At 42.4% G+C, this 13,805-nt stretch overlaps 1 pseudogene; it reads left to right on the top strand.

Moving 5' to 3' along the window:
* The first annotated feature begins 10,311 nt into the window (after nucleotides 1–10,311).
* On the top strand, nucleotides 10,312–10,970 carry Atp5po-ps1 (ATP synthase peripheral stalk subunit OSCP, pseudogene 1; annotated as a pseudogene).
* Nucleotides 10,971–13,805: the final 2,835 nt, after the last annotated feature.

Genomic DNA, 13,805 nt, shown 5'->3' with positions numbered 1-13,805 from the left:
TTTTGAAGATACCAAATTTGTGTATTATCTATACAAAGGTGTAATAACATGCTCAAGGATTTCCAGCTGGCTTGCTACAAACTTGGAGATCATGCTTAAAGATGTATAGTGAGGGCAGGAGATATGGCTCAGTGGTTAAGAATACTGACTGCTTTTCTAGAGTTCCTGAGTCCCAGCAACCACATGGTGGCTTACGACCATTTGTAATGATATCTGATGCATCTTCTGGTGTGTCTGAAGACAGAAACAGTATAGTCATAGTAATAAATGAATAAATGAGTAAATAAATATTAAAAAGAATCCACAGCAAACATATACTACAGAGAAATAGTAATAAAAACCACATGGTATTGTTATAAAAACAGACAGGCTGACCAATGGAATCAAATGAAAACCCAGAAACAGACCAAAATACCCATGAACACTTGATTTCTGACAAAGAAGCTAAAATCATACAATCAACAACTGGTGCTGGTCTAACTGGATATCTGCATGTAGAAGAATGCAAATAGATCCATATTTAATGTCTTGCACAAAACTCAAGTCCATGTGGAAGAAAAACCTCAACATAAAACCAGAAACATTTAATCTAATAGAAGAAGAGGGGAATAGCTTTGAACATATTAGTACAGGAGACAATTTCCCAAACAGAACACTAACAGCTCAGGCACTAAGATCAACAATTAATTAATGGGACCTCATGAAACTGAAAAGCTTTTGTAAGGCCAAGGACACTGTCAAAAGGACAAAATAGCCTACAGATTGGGACAGGTTCTTCACCAACCCTCCATCTGACAGAGGACTAATATCCAAAATATATAAAGAATTGAAGAAGGTAAATGCCAAGAATCCAGATATCCCAATTTTAAAAATGGGGTACAGAGCTAAATAGAGAATTCTTAACAGATGACTCTCTAATCGCTGAGAAGCACTTAAAGATTCAATGTCTTTAGTTATCATGAAAATGAAATCAAAACAACCGAGATTTTATCTTACACCAATCAGAATGTCTAAGATTAATACTCAAGCAACAGCACATGCTAGTGAGGATGTGGAGCAAGGGTAACACTCTTCCACTGCATTACAGTGCAAACTTGTACAACCACTTTGGAAATGAATTTGGCAGTTCATCAAAAATTTTAGAATAGTTCTACTTCAAGACCCAGCTAAACTCTAAATCACTGCTTCTGAAGGAGAAGTTTTTATATCTGTCAGGCGATGCAGGCTCACATGTTGTTTTGTTGAAGCAAGACCATGGGAGGACATGTGATGTTTGGAGAAAGTATAAATAGGACTCAATGGACAGTGATGGGTGCTTATATACCTCAGTTTGCAATGCTTCTTTGGTCTTGAATCTTTGTCTTCACTGATCTTCACTTTATTCATTGAGAGAGGCACAGCAGAAAACTTCTCCTGGCATCCTGGTCACTCCTGCTGACTGGCGTGGATTTGGTGGAGGCCTTGCTGTTTCTGCTGGATCATGCTGCTGCTGCTAATTCATTTCTGGTATCCTGATACTACTGAACTGGACTGCTGGTATCCTGAGATTGGAATCACCTCAAAGAAATACGTCTAAACAGGTCCACATCTCCTTGTCCTGTTTGCCATTTTTTCTCCCCAGAAGTGTGTGTGTGTGTGTGGGGGGGTGTGAAGCATTTGAGAACTTTTTATTAAAAGTAGGCTTGTGGAAACGGCGGCACAGATCTTCCTGGTTGCTGCCACCGCAGAGAGCTCGTGGGCAGCACCCCGCGAGCAAACTTGAGCCTTGGGATCACAGGTAAGACCAACTTTTCTGCTGCAAGAGACCTGCCTGGTGAACTTGGGACACACAGAGGCAGAATTCCTCTAGGACCGGGCACATACTGTGTTTATCAGGAGTCACACACCCGCAGATCCCGGCCCACAGCAGCTCTCTGCTCCCAGACCCCGTGGGAGAGAGACCTCACCGCCTGGTCAGGTGGGCAATCCTGAGGCTGCAGAGAGGAAGAGACCACCAACACTGCCCACCCCTGCCCACATCCCTGGCCCAAGAGGAAACTGTATAAGGCCTCTGGGTTCCCGTGGGGGAGGGCCCAGTAGCGGCAGGACCCCTGCTGCCTGAGACACCACCGGAACCTGAAGGAACAGACCGGATAAACAGTTCTCTGCACCCAAATCCCGTGAGAGGGAGAGCTAAACCTTCAGAGAGGCAGACACGCCTGAAACCAGAAGAGACTGCACTCTGCATACACATCTCAGACGCCAGAGGAAAACACCAAACGCCATCTGGAACCCTGGTGCACTGAAGCTCCTGGAAATGGCGGAACATATCTTCCTGGTTGCTACCGCCGCAGAGAGCTCGCACGAACTTGAGCCTCGGGACCACAGGTAAGACCAACTTTTCTGCTGCAAGTGACCTGCCTGGTGAACTCAAGACACAGGCCACAGGAACAGCTGAAGACCTGTAGAGAGGAAAAACTACACGCCCGAAAGCAGAACACTCTGTCCCCATAACTGGCTGAAAGAAAACAGGAAAACAGGTCTACAGCACTCCTGACACACAGGCTTATAGGACAGTCTAGCCACTGTCAGAAATAGCAGAACAAAGTAACACTAGAGATAATCTGATGGCGAGAGGCAAGCGCAGGAACCCAAGCAACAGAAACCAAGACTACATGGCATCATCGGAGCCCAATTCTCCCACCAAAATAAACATGGAATATCCAAACACACCAGAAAAGCAAGATCTAGTTTCAAAATCATATTTGATCATGATGCTGGAGGACTTCAAGAAAGACGTGAAGAACTCCCTTAGGAGAACAAGTAGAAGCCTACAGAGAGGTATCGCAAAAATCCCTGAAAGAATTCCAGGAAATCATAAATAAACAAGTAGAAGCCCATAGAGAGGAGTCACAAAAATCCCTGAAAGAATTCCAGGAAATCATAAATAATCAAGTAGAAGCCCATAGAGAGGAGTCACAAAAATCCCTGAAAGAATTCCAGGAAAACTCAATCAAATAGTTGAAGGAATTAAAAATGGAAATAGAAGCAATCAAGAAAGAACACATGGAAACAACCCTGGATATAGAAAACCAAAAGAAGAGACAAGGAGCTGTAGATACGAGCTTCACCAACAGAATACAAGAGATGGAAGAGAGAATCTCAGGAGCAGAAGATTCCATAGAAATCATTGACTCAACTGTCAAAGATAATGTAAAGCGGAAAAAGCTACTGGTCCAAAACATACAGGAAATCCAGGACTCAATGAGAAGATCAAACCTAAGGATAATAGGTATAGAAGAGAGTGAAGACTCCCAGCTCAAAGGACCAGTAAATATCTTCAACAAAATCATAGAAGAAAACTCCCCTAACCTAAAAAAAGAGATACCCATAGGCATACAAGAAGCCTACAGAACTCCAAATAGATTGGATCAGAAAAGAAACACCTCCCGTCACATAATAGTCAAAACACCAAGCGCACAAAATAAAGAAAGAATATTAAAAGCAGTAAGGGAAAAAGGTCAAGTAACATATAAAGGTAGACCTAACAGAATCACACCAGACTTTTCGCCAGAAACTATGAAGGCCAGAAGATCCTGGACTGATGTCATACAGACCCTAAGAGAACAAAAATGCCAGCCCAGGTTACTGTATCCTGCAAAATTCTCAATTAACATAGATGGAGAAACCAAGATATTCCATGACAAAACCAAATTTACACAATATCTTTCTACAAATCCAGCACTACAAAGGATAATAAATGGTAAAGCCCAACATAAGGAGGCAAGCTATATCCTAGAAGAAGCAAGAAACTAATCGTCTTGGCAACAAAACAAAGAGAAGAAAAGCACACAAACATAACCTCACATCCAAATATGAATATAACAGGAAGCAATAATCACTATTCCTTAATATCTCTCAACATCAATGGCCTCAACTCCCCAATAAAAAGACATAGATTAACAAACTGGATACGCAACGAGGACCCTGCATTCTGCTGCCTACAGGAAACACACCTCAGAGACAAAGACAGACACTACCTCAGAGTGAAAGGCTGGAAAACAACTTTCCAAGCAAATGGTCAGAAGAAGCAAGCTGGAGTAGCCATTCCAATATCAAATAAAATCAATTTTCAACTAAAAGTCATCAAAAAAGATAAGGAAGGACACTTCATAGTCATGAAAGGAAAAATCCACCAAGATGAACTCTCAATCCTAAATATCTATGCCCCAAATACAAGGGCACCTACATACGTAAAAGAAACCTTACTAAAGCTCAAAACACACATTGCACCTCACACAATAATAGTGGGAGATTTCAACACCCCACTCTCATCAATGGACAGATCATGGAAACAGAAATTAAACAGAGATGTAGACAGACTAAGAGAAGTCATAAGCCAAATGGACTTAACAGATATTTATAGAACACTCTATCCTAAAGCAAAAGGATATACCTTCTTCTCAACTCCTCATGGTACTTTTTCCAAAATTGACCATATAATTGGTCAAAAAACGGGCCTCAACAGGTACAGAAAGATAGAAATAATCCCATGCGTGCTATCGAACCACCACGGCCTAAAACTGGTCTTCAATAACAATAAGGGAAGAATGCCCACATATACATGGAAACTGAACAATGCTGTACTCAATGATAACCTGGTCAAGGAAGAAATAAAGAAAGAAATTAAAGACTTTTTAGAATTTAATGAAAATGAAGGTACAACATTCTCAAACTTATGGGACACAATGAAAGCTGTGCCAAGAGGAAAACTCATAGCTCTGAGTGCCTGCAGAAAGAAACAGGAAAGAGCATATGTCAGCAGCTTGACAGCACACCTAAAAGCTCTAGAACAAAAAGAAGCAAATACACCCAGGAGGAGTAGAAGGCAGGAAATAATCAAACTCAGAGCTGAAATCAACCAAGTAGAAACAAAAAGGACCATAGAAAGAATCAACAGAACCAAGAGTTGGTTCTTTGAGAAAATCAACAAGATCGATAAACCCTTAGCCAGACTAATGAGAGGACACAGAGAGTGTGTCCAAATTAACAAAATCAGAAATGAAAAGGGAGACATAACTACAGATTCAGCGGAAATTCAAAAAATCATCAGATCTTACTATAAAAGCCTATATTCAACAAAACTTGAAAATCTACAGGAAATGGACAATTTCCTAGACAGATACCAGGTTCCGAAGTTAAATCAGGAACAGATAAACCAGTTAAACAACCCCATAACTCCTAAGGAAATAGAAGCAGTCATTAAAGGTCTCCCAACCAAAAAGAGCCCAGGTCCAGACGGGTTTAGTGCAGAATTCTATCAGACCTGCATAGAAGACCTCATACCAATATTATCCAAACTATTCCACAAAATTGAAACAGATAGAGCACTACCGAATTCCTTCTATGAAGCCACAATTACTCTTATACCTAAACCACACAAAGACCCAACAAAGAAGGAGAACTTCAGACCAATTTCCCTTATGAATATCGACGCAAAAATACTCAATAAAATTCGGGCAAACCGAATCCAAGAGCACATCAAAACAATCATCCACCATGATCAAGTAGGCTTCATCCCAGGCATGCAGGGATGGTTTAATATACGGAAAACCATCAACGTGATCCATTATATAAACAAACTGAAAGAACAAAACCACATGATCATTTCATTAGATGCTGAGAAAGCATTTGACAAAATTCAACACCCGTTCATCATAAAAGTCCTGGAAAGAATAGGAATTCAAGGCCCATACCTAAACATAGTAAAAGCCATATACAGCAAACCAGTCACTAACATTAAACTGAATGGAGAGAAACTTGAAGCAATCCCACTAAAATCAGGGACTAGACAAGGCTGCCCACTCTCTCCCTACTTATTCAGTATAGTTCTTGAAGTTCTAGCCAGAGCAATCAGACAACAAAAGGAGGTCAAGGGGATACAGATGGGAAAAGAAGAAGTCAAAATATCACTATTTGCAGATGATATGATAGTATATTTAAGTGATCCCAAAAGTTCCACCAGAGAACTACTAAAGCTGATAAACAACTTCAGCAACGTGGCTGGGTATAAAATTAACTCAAATAAATCAGTAGCCTTCCTCTACACAAAAGAAAAACAAACCGAGAAAGAAATTAGGGAAACGACACCCTTCATAATAGACCCAAACAATAAAAAGTACCTCCGTGTGACTTTAACCAAGCAAGTAAAAGATTTGTACAATAAGAACTTCAAGACACTGAAGAAAGAAATTGAAGAAGACCTCAGAAGATGGAAAGATCTCCCATGCTCATGGATTGGCAGGATTAATATAGTAAAAATGGCCATTTTACCAAAAGCGATCTACAGATTCAATGCAATCCCCATCAAAATACCAATCCAATTCTTCAAAAAGTTAGACAGAACAATTTGCAAATTCATCTGGAATAACAAAAAACCCAGGATAGCTAAAACTATCCTCAACAATAAAAGGACTTCAGGGGGAATCACTCTCCCTGAACTCAAGCAGTATTACAGAGCAATAGTGATAAAAACTGCATGGTATTGGTACAGAGACAGACAGATAGACCAATGGAACAGAATTGAAGACCCAGAAATGAATCCACACACCTATGGTCACTTGATTTTTAACAAAGGAGCCAAAACCATCCAATGGAAAAAAGATAGCATTTTCAGCAAATGGTGCTGGTTCAACTGGAGGTCAACATGTAGAAGAATGCAGATCGATCCATGCTTATCAACCTGTACAAAGCTTAAGTCCAAATGGATCAAGGACCTCCACATCAAACCAGACACACTCAAACTAATAGAAGAAAAACTAGGGAAGCATCTGGAACACATGGGCACTGGAAAAAATTTCCTGAACAAAACACCAATGGCTTATGCTCTAAGATCAAGAATCGACAAATGGGATCTCATAAAACTGCAAAGCTTCTGTAAGGGAAAGGACACTGTGGTTAGGACAAAACGGCAACCAACAGATTGGGAAAAGATCTTTACCAATCCTACAACAGATAGAGGCCTTATATCCAAAATATACAAAGAACTCAAGAAGTTAGACCGCAGGGAGACAAATAACCCTATTAAAAATGGGGTTCAGAGCTAAACAAACAATTCACAGATGAGGAATGCCGAATGGCTGAGAAACACCTAAAGAAATGTTCAACATCTTTAGTCATAAGGGAAATGCAAATCAAAACAACCCTGAGATTTCACCTCACACCAGTGAGAATGGCTAAGATCAAAAACTCAGGTGACAGCAAATGCTGGTGAGGATGCGGAGAAAGAGGAACACTCCTCCATTGTTGGGGGGTTGCAGACTGGTACAACCATTCTGGAAATCAGTCTGGAGGTTCCTCAGAAAATTGGACATTGAACTGCCTGAGGATCCAGCTATACCTCTCTTGGGCATATACCCAAAAATGCCCCAACATACAAAAAAGACACGTGCTCTACTATGTTCATTGCAGCCTTATTTATAATAGCCAGAAGCTGGAAAGAACCCAGATGCCCTTCAACAGAGGAATGGATACAGAAAATGTGGTACATCTACACAATGGAATATTACTCAGCTATCAAAAACAATGACTTTATGAAATTCGTGGGCAAATGTTTGGAACTGGAAAATATCATCCTGAGTGAGCTAACCCAATCACAGAAAGACATACATGGTATGCACTCATTGGTAAGTGGCTATTAGCCGAAATGCTTGAATTACCCTAGATGCCTAGAACAAATGAAACTTAAGACGGATGATTAAAATGTGAATGCTTCACTCCTTCTTTAAAATGGGAACAAGAATACCCCTAGCAGGGAAGAGAGAGGCAAAGGTTAAAACAGCTACTGAAGGAACACCCATTCAGAGCCTGCCCCACATGTGGCCCATACATATACAGCCATCCAATTAGACAAGATGGATGAAGCAAAGAAGTTCAGACCGACAGGAGCCGGATGTAGATCGCTCCTGAGAGACACAGCCAGAATACAGCAAATACAGAGGCGAATGCCAGCAGGAAACCACTGAACTGAGAACGGGACCCCAGTTGAAGGAATCAGAGAAAGAACTGGAAGAGCTTGAAGGGGCTCGAGACCCCATATGTACAACAATGCCAACCAACCAGAGCTCCCAGGGACTAAGCCACTACCTAAAGACTATCCATGGACTGACCCTGGACTCTGACCTCATAGGTAGCAATGAATATCCTAGTAAGAGCACCAGTGGAAGGGGAAGCCCTGGGTCCTGCTAAGACTGAACCCCCAGTGAACTAGACTGTTGGGGGGAGGGCGGCAATGGGGGGAGGGTTGGGAGGGGAACACCCATAAGGAAGGGGAGGCGGGAGGGGGATGTTTGCCCGGAAACCCGGAAAGGGAATAACACTCAAAATGTATATAAGAAATACTCAAGTTAATAAAAAAAAAAGTAGGCTTAAAAATCTAAGCCCACAACCACTCCTGGCATTTATGCAAAGATGTTCCACCATATCACAAGGAAACTTCCTCAACTATGTTCATAGCAGCTTTATCCATAAGAGCCAGAAACCGGAAGCAATCTAGGTGTCGTGCAATGGAAGACTGGATGAAGGAAATGTGGTTCATTTACACAATAAATTTCTTCTCAGCTATTCAAAGCAACGATATCGTGAGAGTTTTAGGCAAATGGATGAACTAGAAAATATCCTGAGAGAGATAAACCAGGTCCAGAAAGACGCAGAAAGTATGTAGTCACTTATAAGTAAATATTAGCCATTAAGTACAGGATTACCGTGCTACAGTTCAAAGAAGCTAAGTGGCAAGGAGGGCCCAAGAAAGGAGGCTTGAATCTCATTCAAAAGATGAAATAAAATAGACATCGGAAGTGGTTGGAAGGAGGGAACTAGGTGAGAGAGAGAGAGAGAGAGAGAGAGAGAGAGAGAGAGAGAGAGAGAGAGAGAGAGAGCGCAGAGGGGAATGAGTAGGGGTGGGGAACAGGTGTGGAGACAGGACGGATTGAGGGCAAGGTGAGAGGGCTGGGAGAGAGAATAGAAATTTGTAGGAGGACATCTCCGGGATTCGCCAGAGACCTGGGATGGGAGAAGCTCCCCAGAGTCTTTAACGGTGATCCTAGCTGAGACTCCTAGCAGCTGGGGGATATAGAGCCTGAATTAGCTACCTCCTGTAGTCAGGCGGAGTTCTAGTGGGAGGAGGGAGACACTAATTCACCCACAAAACCTTCGACCCCCAATTTTATCATGTCTTTCAGATGTGTAGGGATAAAGATGGACCAGAGATTGAGAGAACGGCTATACAATGACTGGGTCAACTTGAGACCCATCCCATGTGAGAGAGCCAACCTCTAACACTAGTCTATTGATGAGTCTCTACTATTCATACAGGCAGGAGCCTCGCATAACTGTCTTCTGAGTGGCTTCATCTAGCACCTGATGGAAACAGATGCAGAGACCCACAGCCAAGATTAGGGAGAGCCCACAGATTCTTATGGAAGAGTTGGAGGAAGGATTGAGGAAGCCAGAATCATGGACACCAAGAATATCTACAGAATAAACTAACTTGGGTCCATGGGGTCTCACAGAGACTGAACCACTAACCAGAGAGTATGAAAGGGATGGATCTGCTCCCTATACATAGGTAGCAGATGTGCCGATTAGTCTTCACGTGGGTTCCCTAACATTTGTAGCGGGGGCTGTCTCGAACTCTGCTGCCTGCCTTTAGACCCCATTCCCCTAGCTGGGCTGTCTTGTCTTGCTAAAGAGGGAGAGCACTCTGTCCTGCTGTGAGTTGATATGCTGGGGGGTGGGAGGGGCAGCTGTCACTAACACAGGGTTTCTCCTTTTCTGGGAAATGAGAAACGAGGGGAGGGGTCATGAGGGTGGGACTGGGAGGGGAGGAGGGGGGGGGATGCAATCAAGATGTAAAGTGAATAAATAAATTAATGAAAAAAAGAATCCACAGCAAAGGGAATAATTTCATTTTCATAACAGAAATGCCTAAAACGTTACCCCATGTTCTTCCTATTATTAATAATTCTGGATGATAAACATTTCCTTTGGCAGGATTGAAAGGTACCTATAAGTATATGATGGCAAGTGGAAAAATGGGGAACAGAAGTCAGATACTGGCAGTTTCTCTTCCTCCATTGTGTGCAAATTTTTAGTATAAAAGCAGTATGCAAAGCATAGATAGAAGTTAGAACACTGAATGAACCGAATTCAACAAGTCACCTTTATAATATTCTTAAATAAGCTTATTAAAAAGTTCTGGGAAAACATTTCCCAGAAAGCTGAGCAATCATGCGTGCGCGCGCTGGCATCACTGGTCTCTTCTCACTTGGGTTTGACCTACAGCCGCCTGGGGAAAAGATGGCCGCCCTAGCCACATCTGGGCTGTCCCAACAGATGCAGAGCTTCAGTACATCTGTGGTTAGGCCCTTTGACAAGCTTGTAAGGCTCTTGTTCAGGTCCACAGCATCGAAGGCAGCTATGCAACCGCCCTGTACTCTGCTGCATCTAAACAGAATAAGCTGGACCAGGTGGAAAGTTGCTGCGAATGGGGCAACTCCTGAAGGATCCCAAGGTGTCTCTTGCTGTTCTGAATCCCTACAATTAAGCCCTCCATCAAAGTGAAAAGCCTGCATGATATCACCACAAAGGAAAAATTCTCTCCGCTGAAGACCAACCTCATGAATTTACTTGCTGAAAATGGTTGCCTAGGCAACACTCAGGTCATCGTCTTTGCCTTTTCCACCATCATGAGTGTCCACTGTGGAGAAGTGCCATGCACAGTGATCACAGCATTTCCTTTAGATGAAGCTGTTCTCTCTGAATTAAAGACAGGGCTGAAGAGCTTCCTGAGACAAGGCCAAATACTGGAATTGGAGGTCAAGACTGGCCGTAAATCATGTTGGGAGATTGTCTGAATTGGGGAGAAGTATGTTGATTTGTCTGCAAAGAGCAAGATCCAGAAGCTCAGCAAGGCCATTCGGGAGATGCTCTGAGAAACTGTCATCTGTGTGAGTTTTTGTCCTTGGACCAACAATAAAATGCTTCCTGAACAGAGAAAAAAAAGTTCTGGAAAATGATGGCATTTCCTTTTTTAAAGAAAAATAAGCAAATTTCTTATTGATGGCAGTTAAATGGTATAGCATTTTTAATCCCATAGATTTCTGTCTATTCACAGTGCTATTTACTTATTTATTTATTTTGGAACAATGGGTTTATTGAGGTTTCTTAGAGAAGCAAGGGTGATTCAGATAGTTGTGCTGCTGAAAAACCTGTCCCAGCATGAATGATAAGTCATGAAGGCTGCATCATTGGATTATCTTGTGTAACTTACAGGCAGCTACACCTCTGAAGAGTCCCTTTCAGAGCAATTGTTTATTGCATACATCACTTTGGGGGAGGGAGGTCTCATGAGTCTTGTAAACTTTGTGTCCCTCCTGAGTCTTATACATTTCCTATGAGTTTCATTAGCCTCCTGAGTAAAAGGGAATATTTTCAGTCTGGGGCAGATAGTTGCCCCAAGGCCCCCTCTTTCTTTTGTTGGTTTTGTTTTTTGTTTTTCAAGATAGGGTTACTTTGTATAACAGTCTTGGCTTTGTGAACCAGGCTGGCCTTGAACTCAGAGAGAGCCACCTGTCACTGCCTCCCGAGAGCTGGGATTAAAAGCATGTTTCACCACACCCAGTCTTCTTTAAGGTTTTTAAGTGGTTGTATTTTAAGAGCCCTATAAATATTGCCTTCCCTATCTAGATTTTGGATAAATTAAAATAGAACAGCAAGTAAAAGAGGACAAGTTGTTACCATTATAATTGATAACGATTACATTCATCTGCCAATGGTTATACTGTGTGTATTACTGAGCACCCATCTCAGAGAGGATTACCCATCTCAGAGAGGATTAGCAATTTCAAATAGATGGAAGGCTTGTTCACTGGAGCAGCATCGTAGAGCTCTTTAGTGCATATGCCCTTTAAATCTTGGTAAATAACATTTTCTACCCTCAAATAATCTGAGCTCACAAATATAATTTGCATAGCTGTCTTCTTTAGTCCCTTATATAATACATCATTGTTCTCATTATAACACAAAGCCCATGAAAAACACGTAGTGGTCCTGGTGATTTTTTAGGTAGGTTGAGCTTAGGTGCACGGCAGCCACACAGATGCCAGGGCCTTACCCCAGTTCTCAACATTTGAGATCCCAGTCTGCCTCAACCACTGGCCTCAGACATGCCTTCTAGATGATGAATGAACAAATGGATATCTGTGCTTTATTGGCAGATCCACTTTTTCCCCTTTGTTTATTTTTTATTGATTATTTTATTTATTTACATTTCAAATGTCCCCTTTCCTGGTCTCCCCTCTGCAACTTTCCTATCCAATCCCCCACCCCTTTGCCTCTAAGAGGTACCCCCCCCCCCCGCACTCCTGCCTCACCCTTCTAGCATCTCCCTACACTGGGGCAACAAGCCTCCACAGGACCTCCTGCTGATGCCAGATAAGGCCATCCTCTGGTACATATGCAGCTGGAGCCCAGGACCTACCCATGGATGTTCTTTGTGTTGGTGGTTAGTCCCTGGGAGCTGTGGGGACTCCTGTTAATTGATACTGTTGTTCTTCCTATGGGGGTTGCAATCCCTTTCAGCTCCACCAGTCCTTCCCTGTCTCTTTCATTGGGGTCCCAGGGCTCAGTCCAATGGTTGACTGTAATTATCTGCATCTGTCTTAGTCAGGTGCTGGCAGAGCCTCTCAGGAGACAGCCATACTGGGCTCCTGTCTGTAAGCAGTTCTTGGCATCAGGAATAGTATTGAGGTTTGGTGTCTGCAGATGGGATGGATCTCAAGGTGGGGCTGTCTCTGGATGGCCTTTGCTTCAGGCTCTGTTCCATTTTTTGTCCCTGCGTTTCCTTTTGACAGTAACAATACAGGGTTAAACACTTTGAGATGGGTGAGTGGCCTCTTCTCTCAACTGGGGAGTGGTCACTTCAGGTTCATCTCCCCTCTGCTAATTACATATGCATAATTAGATATTACATATCCATAATTACAGCTAATGTCACTCCTATTGGGTCCTTGGAGCCTTAAGCATCCCTGGTGTCTGGGACTTTGTAGTGGTTCCCCCCACTGTTATTCACCTCTCCATTGCAACATATCTCTATTCATTCTTCTGGTCCTCTAGACTTTCCTCCTGTCTCTTCTCATTCCTGAACTTGCCCTCCTTCCCTTCCCACTCAGGAACCTCCTTCCCTTCCTCTCCCTCCAGTGATTATTTAGTTCCTCCTAAGCAGGCTTGAAGCATTCATATTTTGGCCTTCCTTCTTGTTAAGGTTTATATGGTTTATGGATTGTATCTTGGGTAATTTGAGCTTTTGGGCTGATATCCACTTATCAGTGAGTGCATACCATGTGTGTTTTTCTGTGATTGGGTTACCTCACTCAGGATGATATTTTCTAGTTGCATCCATTTGCCTACGAATTTCATAAAGTCGTTGTTTTTGATAGCTGAGTAATATTCCATTGTGTAGATGTACCACATTTTCTGTATCCATTCCTCTGTTGAAGGGCATCTGGGTTCTTTCCAGCTTCTGGCTATTATAAATAAGGCTGCTATGAACATAGTGGAGCACGTGTCTTTGTTATATGTTGGAGCATCGTGTGGGTATATGCCCAGGAGAGGTCCTTGTGATAGGATGGACGGTCATTTGGGTATATATACCCAAGAGTGATACAGCTGGATCTTGAGGTAGATGGAGTCTTAACTTTCTGAGGAACCACAATATTGGTTACCACGGTGGCTGTACAAGTTTGCACTCTTACAGCAAAGGAGGAGTG

The sequence above is a fragment of the Rattus norvegicus genome, chromosome 5, assembly GCF_021556685.1.
Source record: "Rattus norvegicus strain SHRSP/BbbUtx chromosome 5, alternate assembly SHRSP_T2T, whole genome shotgun sequence".
Taxonomy (NCBI): domain Eukaryota; kingdom Metazoa; phylum Chordata; class Mammalia; order Rodentia; family Muridae; genus Rattus; species Rattus norvegicus.
The sequence above is the reverse complement of the archived record's forward strand: the minus strand, read 5'-3'. Positions and strand labels throughout refer to the sequence as shown.